The following is a 14,656-nucleotide window of genomic DNA, read 5'->3' on the forward strand; positions in this document are numbered from 1 at the left end:
ATTCGGCAACTAGTAAAGAAGAAAAACCCGAACTGTTTTCTCTCAAAAAGAAAAAGACAATAAAGAAAAATAAAAAGGAAAAAGATGTTATGATAGAAAACAACTCACACAGTCCTATCACCACTGAAAGTTCGGAAGAGAAGCCCAAAAGGAAGAAAAAACCTACCAAGAAAGTCAAAAGGACAAAGAAATACATCACTAGCAACAGCTCAGACAGTGAGAGTTCTGAAGAAAAAGTAAAGGAGATCAAGGGCAAGAAGAAAAAGACCAAGCCAGAATTGATCGAATCAAGTGATGATGAAAGTCCGACTAAGCGTAGATTCTATGAAATGGAGAAAAGAATGAACAATCTTGAGCTTAGGGGGAAGGGGAAACGTTCATACTCATGTAAGGACTACTACCTTGGCATTGAAGGAGACGAAGACGTGAAAGGCTTGCTCAGAGAATTCATCAGATATAATGGAACCACTTGTCCACACGTTCATCTTTCAACCTTTTTCAATGATTGCTACAAAATTCGGACAAATAACAGAGCTTTGTTCCGATATTTTTCAAGAAGTCTTGAAGGCATTGCCGCACAATGGTATAAAGAAAATATCAATCCAATCGAGCTGAAGGAGTTTGACAAGTTGATTAACATGTTTGTTGAAAGATTCAAACAAAATGCTCCCATGGCTCCAACTCTCAGTACCATTTGCAGTCTTCGTCAGAAACAGGGAGAAAAGGCTTGAGAATTCATCCAAAAATGGAGAATGCAATGCAATAAGATGAAGGAGCCCATTTCTGAGACACAAGCCTTGTCACTCATTAGGAAAAATCTTGCCCAACCCTTGAAAAGTCTCATCCGTAATGCTCCAATCAAAACCTTTGCTGAGTTGATTGAACAAGCAAACTCGATAGAAGAAGGGATTGAAGAAGGAGATTTTGATGGAATTATTGCTCCTAAGTACAAAGAAGATGGAAAGAAAGGAGGAATGACACAACTGCCTGTACAATTCATAGCCAATGCTGGCATTAGAAAGGACCATGATAATAACTACAAGCATGACAAGGGAGTCAGTTTCAAGAAGAACACATAGTTTCTCAAAGGCGACGATGAAAGGAAAAACAAACACCCAGGTTGGAGCTACGACCGCAAATTCACTCCTCTGAGCCAGTCTCGGGAGAAGATCCTGGAATACCTTCTCGCCAAAGGAACTATCGTCTTGCCAAAAGTATCAGAGCCTCCAAAAATGATGGGAGGAAATAAAGAAAAATTATGCAAGTTTCATCGTACCCCTGGTCATGACACTGAGGATTGTTTTGTCCTCAAAAATATTATTCAAGACTTCATCAACAAAGATCTCAAGATTTGTGATGATAACACCCCTGAGATACTAAGGAATCCATTCCCTGACCATGGAAAGGCGGCAGTGGCCATGATCACTACAGGCACTCCACTTCCGTACCATCCACAAGAGCACATTCGACCTTATATTGGGAGCAGCTCACACAAAGTCATGGTGGTAGACCAAGGTAAGGAACCTCTAGATTTCATTGCTATGATGAATGGCAGGATAGAAAGTTTGCCCAAGACACTTCATTTGATTCCAAAGACTTTTATCTTACAAGGCGATGAATCATCAAATGACTCCTCAGATGAAGATCCATGCTATTTGGACGTTCTCCCCTTGGAAGAACGTATGGATGAGGGAGACTCGATTCAAGCTTCTAAAAATCAGTCAATTACCTTCTCAGAAAAAGACCTCTCAAAATGGGGATATTTCCATGAAGATGCTCTTTACATCGTTGTCCAGGTCAATGGGATGACGGTGCCACATGTTTTGATTGATGGAGGAAGTGGTTTGAATATTTGTCCTGATCTCATGGCTAAAACATTGGGCTTTCGTGAAAGCAAATATCGTTCTGATAATACCAAGATCTACGGATACGATGGCCGAGGCATGAACAGCAAAGGTACCCTCGACATGAATGTGATCATTGAAAATACTAGCCATTGTATTGTATTTCATGTGGTAGATGTACCACCATCATACAACCTGCTTTTGGGACGACCTTGGATCCATCAAGTACGAGGGATCCCATCCACTCTTCATCAATGCCTGAAATGGAATTTTGGTCCATCAGTCATCACTGTCCGTGCTGAGGATCCGGTCAAGAGGTTGATGCAACCTATGCTCCCTAGGCCAATTGATCCGGTAGATGTACCGAGCATAAGAACAACAAAGGACAGACCTTTGGAAAGAATGGATGCAGAGCATGGAGATAGAGGAATCATCTGGGAATGTTTATACTATTTTAAGCAATCGTGAAAGTTACCAAGAACACCTATTGTATGTTCATTTCATGAAAAACCCCAAGGGTTTTCAGTTGCTTCTGAAAGGTGGCTACCGTCCATTCACTGGCCTTGGGAAAAATGAAGATGGCATCTTGCAACCGATTAGCATCTCTTTTCAGATGAACATGAGAGGACTGGGATATCATGAAGGAATTTGAAGAAGATCTTGGGGGCTAATAGTATTCACTTTTGTTTCAAAATCCTCCCATGAATTTTGTAATTTTGAACATCTTTTTGTCTCGTCTCATGAGAGAACCCATTCAATGAACTAAGAACCTTTTTTTTTATATATGCAAATACAAGTAATTTTTTGTTGTCAATTTCGTCCAACTCTTTCCTTTATCCTCTTTACAGGATGTCGGAACTCAATATGTCTCAGTTTATTCTTTTTCCACGAAAGTCCCCCCAGAAAGCATTTATCGAACAAGCAGTCGGTGAAATGGAACCTATGGCAATACCCGAGTCAGAATTACCATAATTCACTCAGATTCAGAAACAAGAACATCCCTCATCTTTGGTGAATGATCCAATTAAAGAAATTAATATTGGAACCAGTGAAGATCCTAAAATTCTTCAAATTGGCACCAGTTTGTCAGTGAATGAGAAGAAAAGATTGGTGGACTTTCTTATAAGTAACCAAGAAGCTTTTGCTTGGACTTATGAAGATATGCCAGACTTAGACCCCCAATTGGTCGAACATCGTTTGCCCTTAAATCCTAATTGCAAGCCGATTAAGCAAAAATTGTGCAAGCTTGACCCTCGACTAGAAGGCCCTATAAAAGAAGGACTAGAGGACTTGCTAAAGGCAAAATTCATTCGTGCCATCGATTACCCCGAATGGTTGACGAACATCGTGGTGGTCCCCAAGAAAAATGGCAAAGTTAGGTTGTGCATCGACTTTCGAGACTTGAACAAAGCCACACCGAAGGATGATTATCCTATTCCAAACATTGATCTGTTGGTAGACAGTACTGCAGGCCATGCAATGTTTTCTTTCATGGATGGATATTCGGGATATAATCAAATCAAATTAGCAGTCAAAGATCAACCTAAGACCGCTTTTACTACACCCTGGGGTACTTTTTGTTACACGGTAATGCCATTCTGGTTGAAGAATGCTGGAGCAACCTATCAAAGAGCCATGGCCGCCATCTTCCATGACCAGATGCATAAAATCATGGATGCATATATCGATGACATATTGATCAAATCCAAGACAAGAGAAGATCACATTGAAACTCTTGCCCAAGTATTCGAGAGGCTTTTACAGTACAAGCTTCGCCTGAATCCTCAAAAATGTGTGTTCGGGGTTGAGTCAGGCAAACTGTTGGGTTTCATGGTCAGTAAGAAGGGAATTGAAATGGATCTTACAAAACCTAAGGCAATAATCGATATGCCACCACCTACCAATATCAAGGAGTTGCGAAGCTTGCAAGGACGAATCCAATCCATCAGACGATTCATTTCCAATCTGGCCATGAGATGCGAGCCATTCAACCAGCTACTGAGGAAAGGTGTCAAGTTTGAATGGGGTTTTGAATGCCAACAGTCATTCGAAAGGATCAAGAAATACCTTCTAAATCCACCAATTCTAAAACCACCAACGTTGGGTAGACCACTGCTGCTTTACATCACAGTGAATGAGTCAGCATGTGGCGGCTTTTTGGCACAATATGAGGAAGGAAGTCGCACTGAATATGCAATCTATTACATTAGCAAGACTTTTGTTCAGTACGAAAAGAAGTACTCTCCAATAGAAAAAACTTGTCTGGCATTGGTTTGGATGTGTCAGAAGTTGAGACATTATTTATTAGCTTGTGAGGTCAAGATACTCTCCAAACTAAATCCTCTCAAGTACATCTTGGAACAACCATTCCTTAATGGGCGTATCGCAAAATGGCAAGTTCTGTTGATGCAATATGATCTTGAATATGTGTCTCAAAAGTCAATCAAAGGACAAACAATTGCGGATCAGTTAGCAGACTTCCCTCAGTACGAAGAAATCAGAACAAATGATGAGTTTCCAGATGAGCATGTACTAAGATTGGAAACGGTTCCGACATGGAAGATGTACTTTGACGGGTCCAGAAATGTGATGGGAGCAGGCATAGGCATCTTACTCTTCACTCCAGAAAGCGAAATGATCCCGTACTCTTTGAAACTTGATTTTCCATGTACCCATAACATGGCTGAATATGAAGCCCTCATACAAGGACTTCGTTCTTTATTGAGTTTTCAAGTGAAAAGAGTGAATGCCTTTGGCGACTCTCAGCTTATTATAAATCAAGTGAATGGAGAATGGCAAGTCAAAGATGAAAAGTTGGTGCCATATCAAGAAATTGCTACCTCCTTAATCTGTCAATTCGAAGAAGTACAATTGGCTCACGTAAAGAGAGAAGGTAACCCTATTGCAAATGGCCTCGCGAGCTTAGGATCGACCATCACTTTTCGAACCAATGAAGCAATCCGTTCTTTTGAGATTGGAAGATTAGAACACCCTGCTTTTGAAACGATGGCGCATGTTCATCATATCCAAGGGGGGAATAAGCTTTGGTACCATGACATCAAAAGGTACATTGAAAGCGGAGAATTCCCGACTGAAATGTCTAAAAATGAACAAAAAACAATATAACGTATGTCAGCAAGGTACTTTATCCTAGCAGGGGTATTATACAGACGTGGATTTAGCACTGAATACTCTCGGTGCCTTGATGAAGATGAGGCAAAGAAAGTAATCTAAGAATCACATCGAGGAGATTGTGGAGGCCATGTTGGTTCCCAAACCCTCACCAAACAAATAATTTGAGCAGGGTATTATTGGCCTACCATGCAAAAAGATTGTCACCAATTCGTCAAAAGATGCAAAGAATGTCAACTGCATGCTCCAGAAATTCATGCCCCAGCCTCTCACTTGCATTCTGTGACATCTCCTTGGCCGTTTTCAATGTGGGCCTTTGACGTAGTCGGACCGATATCCCCTGCAGCTTCTAACGGCCATAAGTATTTTCTTGCTGCAACGGATTATTTTACCAAGTGGGTAGAAGTTGTCACACTCAAAACAGTGGAAGGACGTCATGTAGTGTCCTTCATTCACAAAAATCTTCTTTGCAGATTTGGAGTCCCTCATGATATAGTATCAGACAACGGAACTCATTTCAAGAATGAAAAGATGAGGCAATTGTGCAGCAAGTACCACATCACGCATCATTTTTCAGCTCCTTATTATCCCCAAGGCAATGGACAAGCAGAGGCTACCAACAAGATCTTGATCCGCATCTTGAAACGGACAGTAGAAACTGGAAGAGATTGGCATGAAAAGATGCACAACGCTCTATGGGCATATCACACCACTATGAGAACTCCAACAAATGCCACTCCAGCAGAGCTAGTCTATGGAACAGAAGTGGTTCTACCATTACATGTGTTGAAACCTGCTTTGAAGTTCGCTTCTCTCATAGAGCTCCCTCTTACTCAATATCAACAAAAAAGGCTAATGCAACTCGATTTGCTAGATGAAAAGAGGCTAAAAGTGGCTGAACATGCTGAAGCTTATCGCCAAAGGGTAGCCAGACAATTTGTCAAGTCAGTTATTAAGAGACAGTTCAAAGTGAATGATTCAGTCCTACGATCTGCAGTGTACCTGAGAGGACGACCACGGGGCAAGTGGGCACCAAATTGGGAAGGCCCATATGTCATTAAGGAAGCTTTGCCCCACAATTCATACCGACTAATTGATGCTGATGGGGTGGAACTTGCCGATCCTGTTAATGCCCTTCACCTCAAGAAATTTTATGTCTAGTTCTCTTGTATTCATTTTCCAATCAATGTCAAACATTTGTGTTTCCACATCGACTATTCAATCTAGATTTTTCTCAGTTGTAAAACATGACAATTACACTGGGGCGTTTTTATTTTTATTTTTATTTTATCGTTCAGGGCTTGAGAGCAACCCGTGCAGGTAAAGGGTTAAACCTGCAATATGAGGGCAACCCATGCAGGCAAGGGGTTAAACTTGCAATGCTAGCCAAAGCAACCCATGCAGGCAAAGGGGTTAAACCTGTGCTACAAGCCAAAGCAACCCACACAGTTAAAGGGTTCAACTTGTGATGCAAGTCAAGGCAACCCATTCAGGGGGTTAAACCTGAATTTGAAATCGACAAACCCATGCAGGCAAGGGGTTAAACCTGCAATTTAAGCTCAAACAACCCATTTAGGTAAGGGGTAAAGCCTGAAACATCTCTACGAAAATGTCTTATTTGAAAAATTTGTGGCATTTATCTTTATCACTAAGCACGGCTAACACCAGCTTATTAACAAAGAGGGGCATCTGTAATCACCCCAAATTTTTCTGAAGGACTATGATGTTTTATCCAAGTGCGAAATTCAAATTTAGGCACAAGATTTCCAAAATACAACTTTCAGATCCAAATTAAATCCAAAATATTACTCTCAGATCCAAATTAAATCCAAAATAGAACTTTCAGATCCAAATTAAATCCAAAATACTACTTTTAGATCCAAAACTCAAGTTTAGATCCAAATCAATCATTTAAGACTAATTTACCCTTCCTTTTGACCAAAAACCTCCTTTTAGAGGGTGATTTTAGTCTTTTTTTAAACAAGACCGATTTGCCCCTCATTTTGACCAAAAAATCTCCTTTTAGAGGGTGATTTTAGTCTTTTTTTAAACAAGATCGATTTGCCCATCCTTTTGACCAATAACCTTCTTTTAGAGGGTGATTTTAGTCTTTTTGGTAAACAAGACCAATTTGCCCCTCCTTTTGATCAAAAACCATCCTTTTAGAGGGTAATTTTAGTCTTTTTGGGTGGACAAGACCCATTTGCCCTTCCTTTTGGCCAAAAAAATCTCCTTTTGGAGGGTGATTTTAGTCTTTTTAGGTAAAAAAAAATTCAAATTTTGGGTTTTGACTCTAAAATCCTCTATAAATACCCCCCATATCCTCCCTCTTGGGCAAGATTGGTCCTTGGGAGAAACTCTAGTGTATTCTCACTTGAAGACTTAGAGTTTCTCTTGAGCTCTCTCTCTTTCTCCCTATTCCTCTTTTCATTTCCTTCTCCAACTTAGAGCAAGCACTTTTGGAGCTTCATTCAAAAGGGGATCTTCAAGTGAAGGTGTTCATCTTCCTTAAGTCATTTCCCATTAGAGGTATCTAATCTTCATCCCTCTCATTTCTCTCTTCTTTCTTTTCATTAATGTTCTTATTATTATGTTTTCTTTTTCTTAAACATAGTCTTGTTGTTGTTTTCATTTTCTCTTCTCATCTTCATCTCCCCATGGCCAAAAGAGATAGCACTCAACCTCTTTTAGAGACAAAAGGCTATGCTCAAATGCACCGGGAGCATGAGAAGATGAGATGATATTTTATTTTATGATTAAATCATGCTCTTTCAAGTATTCTTGTTCTTTCTCTATGTTAATATCTTCTTGCTCTTTCTTCTCTTCAATATATTCTTGTTGTTGTTATTTTTTTCCTTAATGAATATATTTTTGTTGTTATTGTTATTTCATTTCTTCAATATGGTCTTGTCATTGTTATTTTATTTTTTTTCTCTTCTTCCTCTTCCCATGACCAAAGGAGATAGCCCTCAATATCTTTTTAGAGACAAGAGGCTATCCTCAAGTGCATTGGGAGCGTGAAAAGATGAGAGGATCTTTCATTTCATGATTGAATCATGTTTTCTCTTTTATTAAATATAACATTGTTTCTCTTTCTACATTTTCTCCTCATCTTCATCTCCCCACGGCTAAAAAAGGTAGCTCTCAATCTCTTTTTAGAGACAAGAGGCTATACTCAAAGTGCACCGGGAGCATGGAAAGATGAGATGATCTTTCATTTTAATCATGTTCTTTCTTTTCATGAATACATTCTTATTGTTCTTTTGTTTCCTCTTATTTTCCTCTCTTCCTCATTTCTCCATGGCCAAAAGAGATAGCTCTCAATCTCTATTTTAGAGTCAAGAGGCTATACTCAAGTGCACCGGGAACATGAGAAGATGAGATGGTATATCAATTCATAGTTACATCATGTCTTCCCTCCTAATTGAACTTTGCTTTTTCCATCATTCTCATTCTTTCTTTCATTCCTTAAAGGTTATCTATAAATTATGCATGCATGGTTGCTTGGTTCTTTACTTACATGTGAAAGTATGGCGGGAATGAGAGTGTGGTTTTGGGACTCTTTATTTTCATATTAATCTTTGAGGTTGGGACTTGTCCAACCCGGGATAAACCCTCATGAAAATGTACATGTTAATATGCATTTTCATGTCATTTTACGCTAGTTTCCTTCTTAATCATCACATTAGGAACCCTAACGAGTGCCTCGTTATGTTGCTTGTTTTCTTTCATACCCGATGGTGGAAGAAATATATCTCTTACAACAAACTAAATAATAATATTCTATGCTTATATAAATCATATTTTCTAAAACATTTCCAAAAAGAACCTTCTAACATGGCCTTAGGGACTTAGCTTAAACTCTTGCATGAGTCCAAGCTCCCCTCCGGCCCACATCAAACTTGAAGTTGGTAATTTTAAGTTGTTCTTTGATTTTTCTAATCTTGTGAAGGTATGGATGTATACCCATGTTATATACATTTATGCCAACATGATGACCCCCATCTTTCTCTCTCTATGCTTTCACTTTCTATTTTATAAATTTTCGTATGTGCATAAATACGTATGTACATGTGCTCCATCTCCTCTCTTTCAAATATTTATTCCTCTTTTCAAGACCAATATCTTCTCTTATAACATTTCTCATACCCATATATGCGTATGATATTTTTCTTTTCCTCTAAAATCTCTCTTTCTCTTCGAATCAATACATCTTTTTCTCTTAAGTTTTCATATATGTATATATGTGATGGTATGTACACAAGTATGCATGTCTTTCTCTATATCTCTCTCTTTCCTTTCATAAGAGTGTTTTATCTCTTGTATTCTTTTTAACATTCTCATCTCATGAACTTTCTATTTACCAACTTCAATAAGACCACAAACCAAGTAATGACCTAATATTGGAATCGTGCTTGATGGTCTATAATGTCTATCCATTTTCAAAAACTTTTCCTTCTTATATACAATAATTATAATAACGAAATCTTAGATGTATGTTGTGGTAGGAATGACATTAGATGAATGTTGTGGTATGAATGTTTTACATTTTTTTCAATCATATAGGGTAAATGCATCCATGCATTCTCACCCACTTTATTTCACTTATGATCACAAGCACCTCTCCAAAGGTACTTAAGCAAGAAGGGATGGAGCTCTAGCTAGGTGGTAACCGAATTAGAGCAAAATCTCAAACCTACTTAAAGTCATAAGAGAACACTAAAGTGATTTCAAAATGTTTTCACAAGTTTTTCAAATGATATTTACTAGTTTCACTTTCTCCTCACATTTCACATTTTCAAGCAATTCTTCAAGAACCTTTTCAAAAGTTTGAAACTCCAAACTTTCAATATTTTCTACACCGCATATAGAATCAAAAAGATGTTTAAGTTAAAACGAAATGCATCAATGATAAACATAGTCCTTGGGTTGATTACCCCCGGTAAATGCGCCGGGAACGGTCGATCCTCGTACCGACGGGCGAGTCCCTTTCTTTCCTCTTTCAAAACAAAAACCTTATTTTTCTGGAACACTCCAAAACCAATGAAAATTTTGGAATGCAAACACCTACGGACATCAGCCATTTTTGCCTGATCTTCATCTTAGACACAGCTTACAAGATTATTGCTAAATTGCTTTCCTTACGGCTTGCACCTGTTATATCTTCTATCATTAACCCCTTCCAAGTTGCATTCGTCAAGGGTCGGCGTTTGCAAGACGCGGTTGTCCTGGCCAATGAGGTTGTCCACTCTCTATACTGTCTACGCCTTTCTTCCTTCACCCTTAAGTAGGACTTCTCTAAGGCCTTTGATTAGGTTAGTTGGGAGTTCCTTTCTGACCTACTCACCGGCCTTGCTTTTGGTCCATCATTTCGGCAATGGATCATACCGTTTGTCACTAAGGCCGAACTTGCGGTCTCCTCTAATGAGATGTGTGGTGATTTCTTCTGTCTCGGTTGCAGCATCCGTCAAGGTTGCCGGTTATTGCATTTGCTTTTCAACTTAGTTGCCTAGTGCTTTTCTGCGTTATTTCATCACGCCACGGTCATTGGCTTCCTCACGCCACATTCACTCCCCCATTTACAGACCTTCTCCACCCTTCAGTATGTTGACGACTTCCTCCTGTTTGGCATTGCTTCCCGCCAACAGATTGTGAGAACTTGGCTCATCTTTCGGGTCTTTGAGCTCATCTAGTGTTTATTAATTCCTATAAATGCCAACTTTCTTTCATTCACGTGGACCTAGCCACGGTGCTTCTTGTGAAAGCATGCTTTGGGTGTAAGGCTGCTGGCCTGCCCATGGACTACTTAGGTCTTCAGATTACGCTAGCGTCTCCTGCTCCCTCTTTTTGAATTGGAGTGGAGTAGATGCTTGTGAATCGCCTTCAGTGTTGACAGGGAAAACTGCTTTCTCTCCCTCATCCTATTACTCTTGCTAGGCATTGTCTTTCGTCGGTCCCCCTTCACGCTCTGGCGGTCTTTCGACCTCCTATGGCTGTTATGAGAAGGTTTGATAGGATTATTCGTAAATTTATCTAGAATGGTGATCGACCTTCGGATCACCTTGCGCATTGGGATATGGTTGCCCTTCTGCATCTTCTTGGGGGTGCTAGGGTTGCCAACCTTAGTTGGGCATGTGAGTCAGTCCTTTGTTCTTGGTGGTGTCGTTTGGCAACTGAGCTTTCTCCTATCACCCTATTTATTTGTTCCAAATTTGACCTGTCTTCCCCTAGTATTTTGAATAGTTCCACCTCCCATACCTCTCCCTTCCACTTTTGGTGCGACTTGCTTTTTGCCCTTCCCCTTTTCATATGGCTTGCTGACCTCCCTTCTTTTGCACCCCCATTTTGGCATATTTCACCTTCCCAGGGATTTACTTTTTCTTCTTGCTACCTGGCCTCATTTGGTTCTTCTGACGCGTCGCTCCCTCCCCGATCCCATTGGTCCCCAGGCTCTTTTCCTCATGCCACTGCTTTCATCTGGCTTCTTCTTGCTAGCCACATCAATACTTTTGACCACTTACAGCGCCTTGACATCAGTTTAGCTAACCAGTGTCCCCTTTGTCTCGCCGCGGCTGAGTCTCGGGTCCATCTTTTTACTACTTGCCCTTTCTTCCTGAATGTTCTTCCCTCTACATGGCCTTTTCTTGTTAGTAGCCTTTCAGACCCACCCTCCATTCGCCTTCTTTTCATTTTTTCTCCTTCCCCAACCTGTCTGCTTCCTGGGGGCTAGTCTGGAGGTTGTAGCTCATTTCCTCTTGGTGGCGCATTTGGGAGGAGCGCAACAACAGGGTCTTCAGGGACACCTTCTCATCGCCGGATGCTCTGGCTCGTCTGGTGCAGGGGGATGTCTATTTTGCTTTTCGGTTACGGCGCTGTCCTCTGTCCGCAGCTGGGTTTCCCTAAGGCTAGATATAGAGTTTCAGCAGGGTTTCAATAGGCAAGAAAAGATATCCTTGACATTTTTACTGAGCTTGCGAGTTTGCAAGTATTATGATTCAGGTCATATGGTTGATGAAATTCAAATTCACATAGCCTTGTTAGTAACAAAGCTGTCTCCATTATTAAATGCAAACACATATGGAATATATAACCAAAAGGCTTGAATTTGTTCATTAAGGATGAAGGAGCAAAAAATAATCTCAATGGGAAACAACTGGGGCAGGAAAAGAGGATGCAAAAAATCTCTTCAAAAAAGTAAAATGAATGTATAATCGTTTAATTTGCCATCAAAGTGAGCTGGCTAAATAAATATATCAAATGCGTGACTTACATTTGTACACAATACCTTTTTGTATGTTCTCTTTATGTATTCTGAAACCTTTTTGGGGGTAAAAATAATATATTTTAGATTAGGGTCAAACCAATAGGTTGGGAAAGAAGCAGTCTTCTAAAAGTGTTGTGTCCATTTTTCCCCCTTTTAAGGGCATTTTTGTCATTTCAACCTCACCAATAACGATGGGCATGGGGCCGGGCTAAGTCAGACAAATTCAGGCTCAAGTTGGCTCGAAGCCCTTGTAGGTGACCCAAGCCCGACTTGCTTAGTTATCAAGTTGGGTCTAACCATCAATTTTATATCTATCGGGTACCTAGTTAGATTTCCACCAATATTTGAAACTCATAATATTTTATATTTTAATATCTCAAAAATCGATAAGTTGCATTTGTTTCACTGTGGATCTCGTGGTGTGAGATTCAAAGGACCTTATATCCATATATTTAAGGGCAACAACATCTTCATCTGACCTCAAATCTAAAATTCATGTTAATGCTGATCCTGATTTTGTCATGTTGCAAATCATCCTGGCTAACCGACCATCTCTTGCACATGCTACTCTCTCACTGGTCTAATGAGTACAAGTGACGAACTTAGGGAGAAAAATGCCAAATACAATATCACAATCTCAATATGCCAAACTACAATGATAACTCTCTTGGCAGCTTCAAAGCGCATTGCATAGCTAGTGTGGCTAGGGGTCTGTTTCTAGTCGATTCCTGTGGGTGCTCTGTTTCTGTGTTTTAAGGTGGTAGGACATGGCATCTAAGTTGAAGGATGCATCATTCTATCGCTAACACCTACGCAACTCAGTAAGAGCAACGAGGGGGCCTTGGGGTCTCACTTAGGGTAGTGGATGATCCTCTCTCTCACCGAGCTCTTGTGGTGCAAATGTGAATGCATGGACAACCCACATAATTCAAATAGGTTTGATCCTAGTGCACCCAAATATGATACCAATCTCAGCTAAGCTTAGTCAACACGAGCTCAGTTCGGCCAAAAGGTAGGTCTATCTCATGATCCAATTAGTGGACACAAATAGACCTTGACCAAATCAAATCCACTTTGACTAGACTCAATGCAAGTACAATTCAGCTCAATTAAGAGATTTCGTAGCTCCAATTTGTCAAATTACCTCAACAAAGTCAAACTATTTGCAAATGAGCTTTGAATTTGGTCAATTGGTCAAACTTAACCAATCTGGATAATTTTGCCCTTCTATGATCAAATCGAGATTAGAAAGCCTAAATTGAAATTTGATGAAAGGCAAATATACATTTGGATTTGTCAAATGTGTAAATCAAATAACATATTGAAATTCAATATTTCAAACCAAAGTTTGATTCAATTGAAATCCATCTTCAATCAAGTTTTGGTAAAAATACCTTTTCCAAACCAAATTTGATAGAATTTTCAAATTTTATTTAAATTTAATTGAATTGTCATAATTCAACAAAAATTTAGAGCTTAGTAACTAGGTTTTAACCTATCAATCTCAATTTCTAATAAAAAAAAATAAATGGAACAAAATAAGAAAAAACCCTGCGCAAGGGCATTTTCATCCAAAATTTTGGACAAAGTTGGTCAGCTAGGTCTGAAACAAGGTTGACCACACCTGAACAACCCACCAAGCTCGTGTAAATGACAATGATTAATTAGAGCCATTAAAAACTCATTTAATCTATTTTCCAACTCCCTAGGCCATGATTAATCTTTTAAGGCAAATTATAGAAGGTGGTCGAACTCATCCTCTCCTTTATATAAACCCTACCTTGGCAACCAATGGAGGAATTAATTTTTTGAGTTTTCATCAAGTTACTGCATCCAATGAGCTAAGAGGGGGAAGCCAAGGAGGAAAAGGAAATTTTGTCCATGCCCTCTTCCCCCCTTCTCCCATTCTCTTCTTCAATTTCTCTTATTCTCTCCATTGATTTTGCTAAGTTACGATGCTTAAGTGAACCCTTACTTAAGATTTTTGCGTTGAGAAGCTCTCTCTTCCTCACTGCAAATTCCAACAAGCCATTCTTCTTCTTCTTGCTTTATTAAGCTCGAATCCAATCTTGGATTCTTGCTTAGGTTTGCTTGATTTAGAAAACAAGTAAAGAAGAAGATCAAGTATCATGACCGACCGCAAGGTAGGTGATTTTCATTTCTCATCTACTTTCGCTTCTTGTTGGTTCATTTTAATTTCAGTAATTCGTGGGAGGGGTTTATTTTTATTTATTTTATAGCTGGGAATGATGTCCAGATAGGGAAAAACTATGATTAAATTTACATGTTAATCCATAATGCATGCATGATTCAATTTTTCTAAAAGATGAACCCATGGATCAAATTTTGAAAAAGGTCCCAAGGCCACGTTCCTTTCAAAACAACTAACTTAAAACAATTTTGAATTCTCCACCAT

This window comes from Nymphaea colorata, chromosome 2 (assembly GCF_008831285.2).
Source record: "Nymphaea colorata isolate Beijing-Zhang1983 chromosome 2, ASM883128v2, whole genome shotgun sequence".
Lineage (NCBI taxonomy): Eukaryota > Viridiplantae > Streptophyta > Magnoliopsida > Nymphaeales > Nymphaeaceae > Nymphaea > Nymphaea colorata.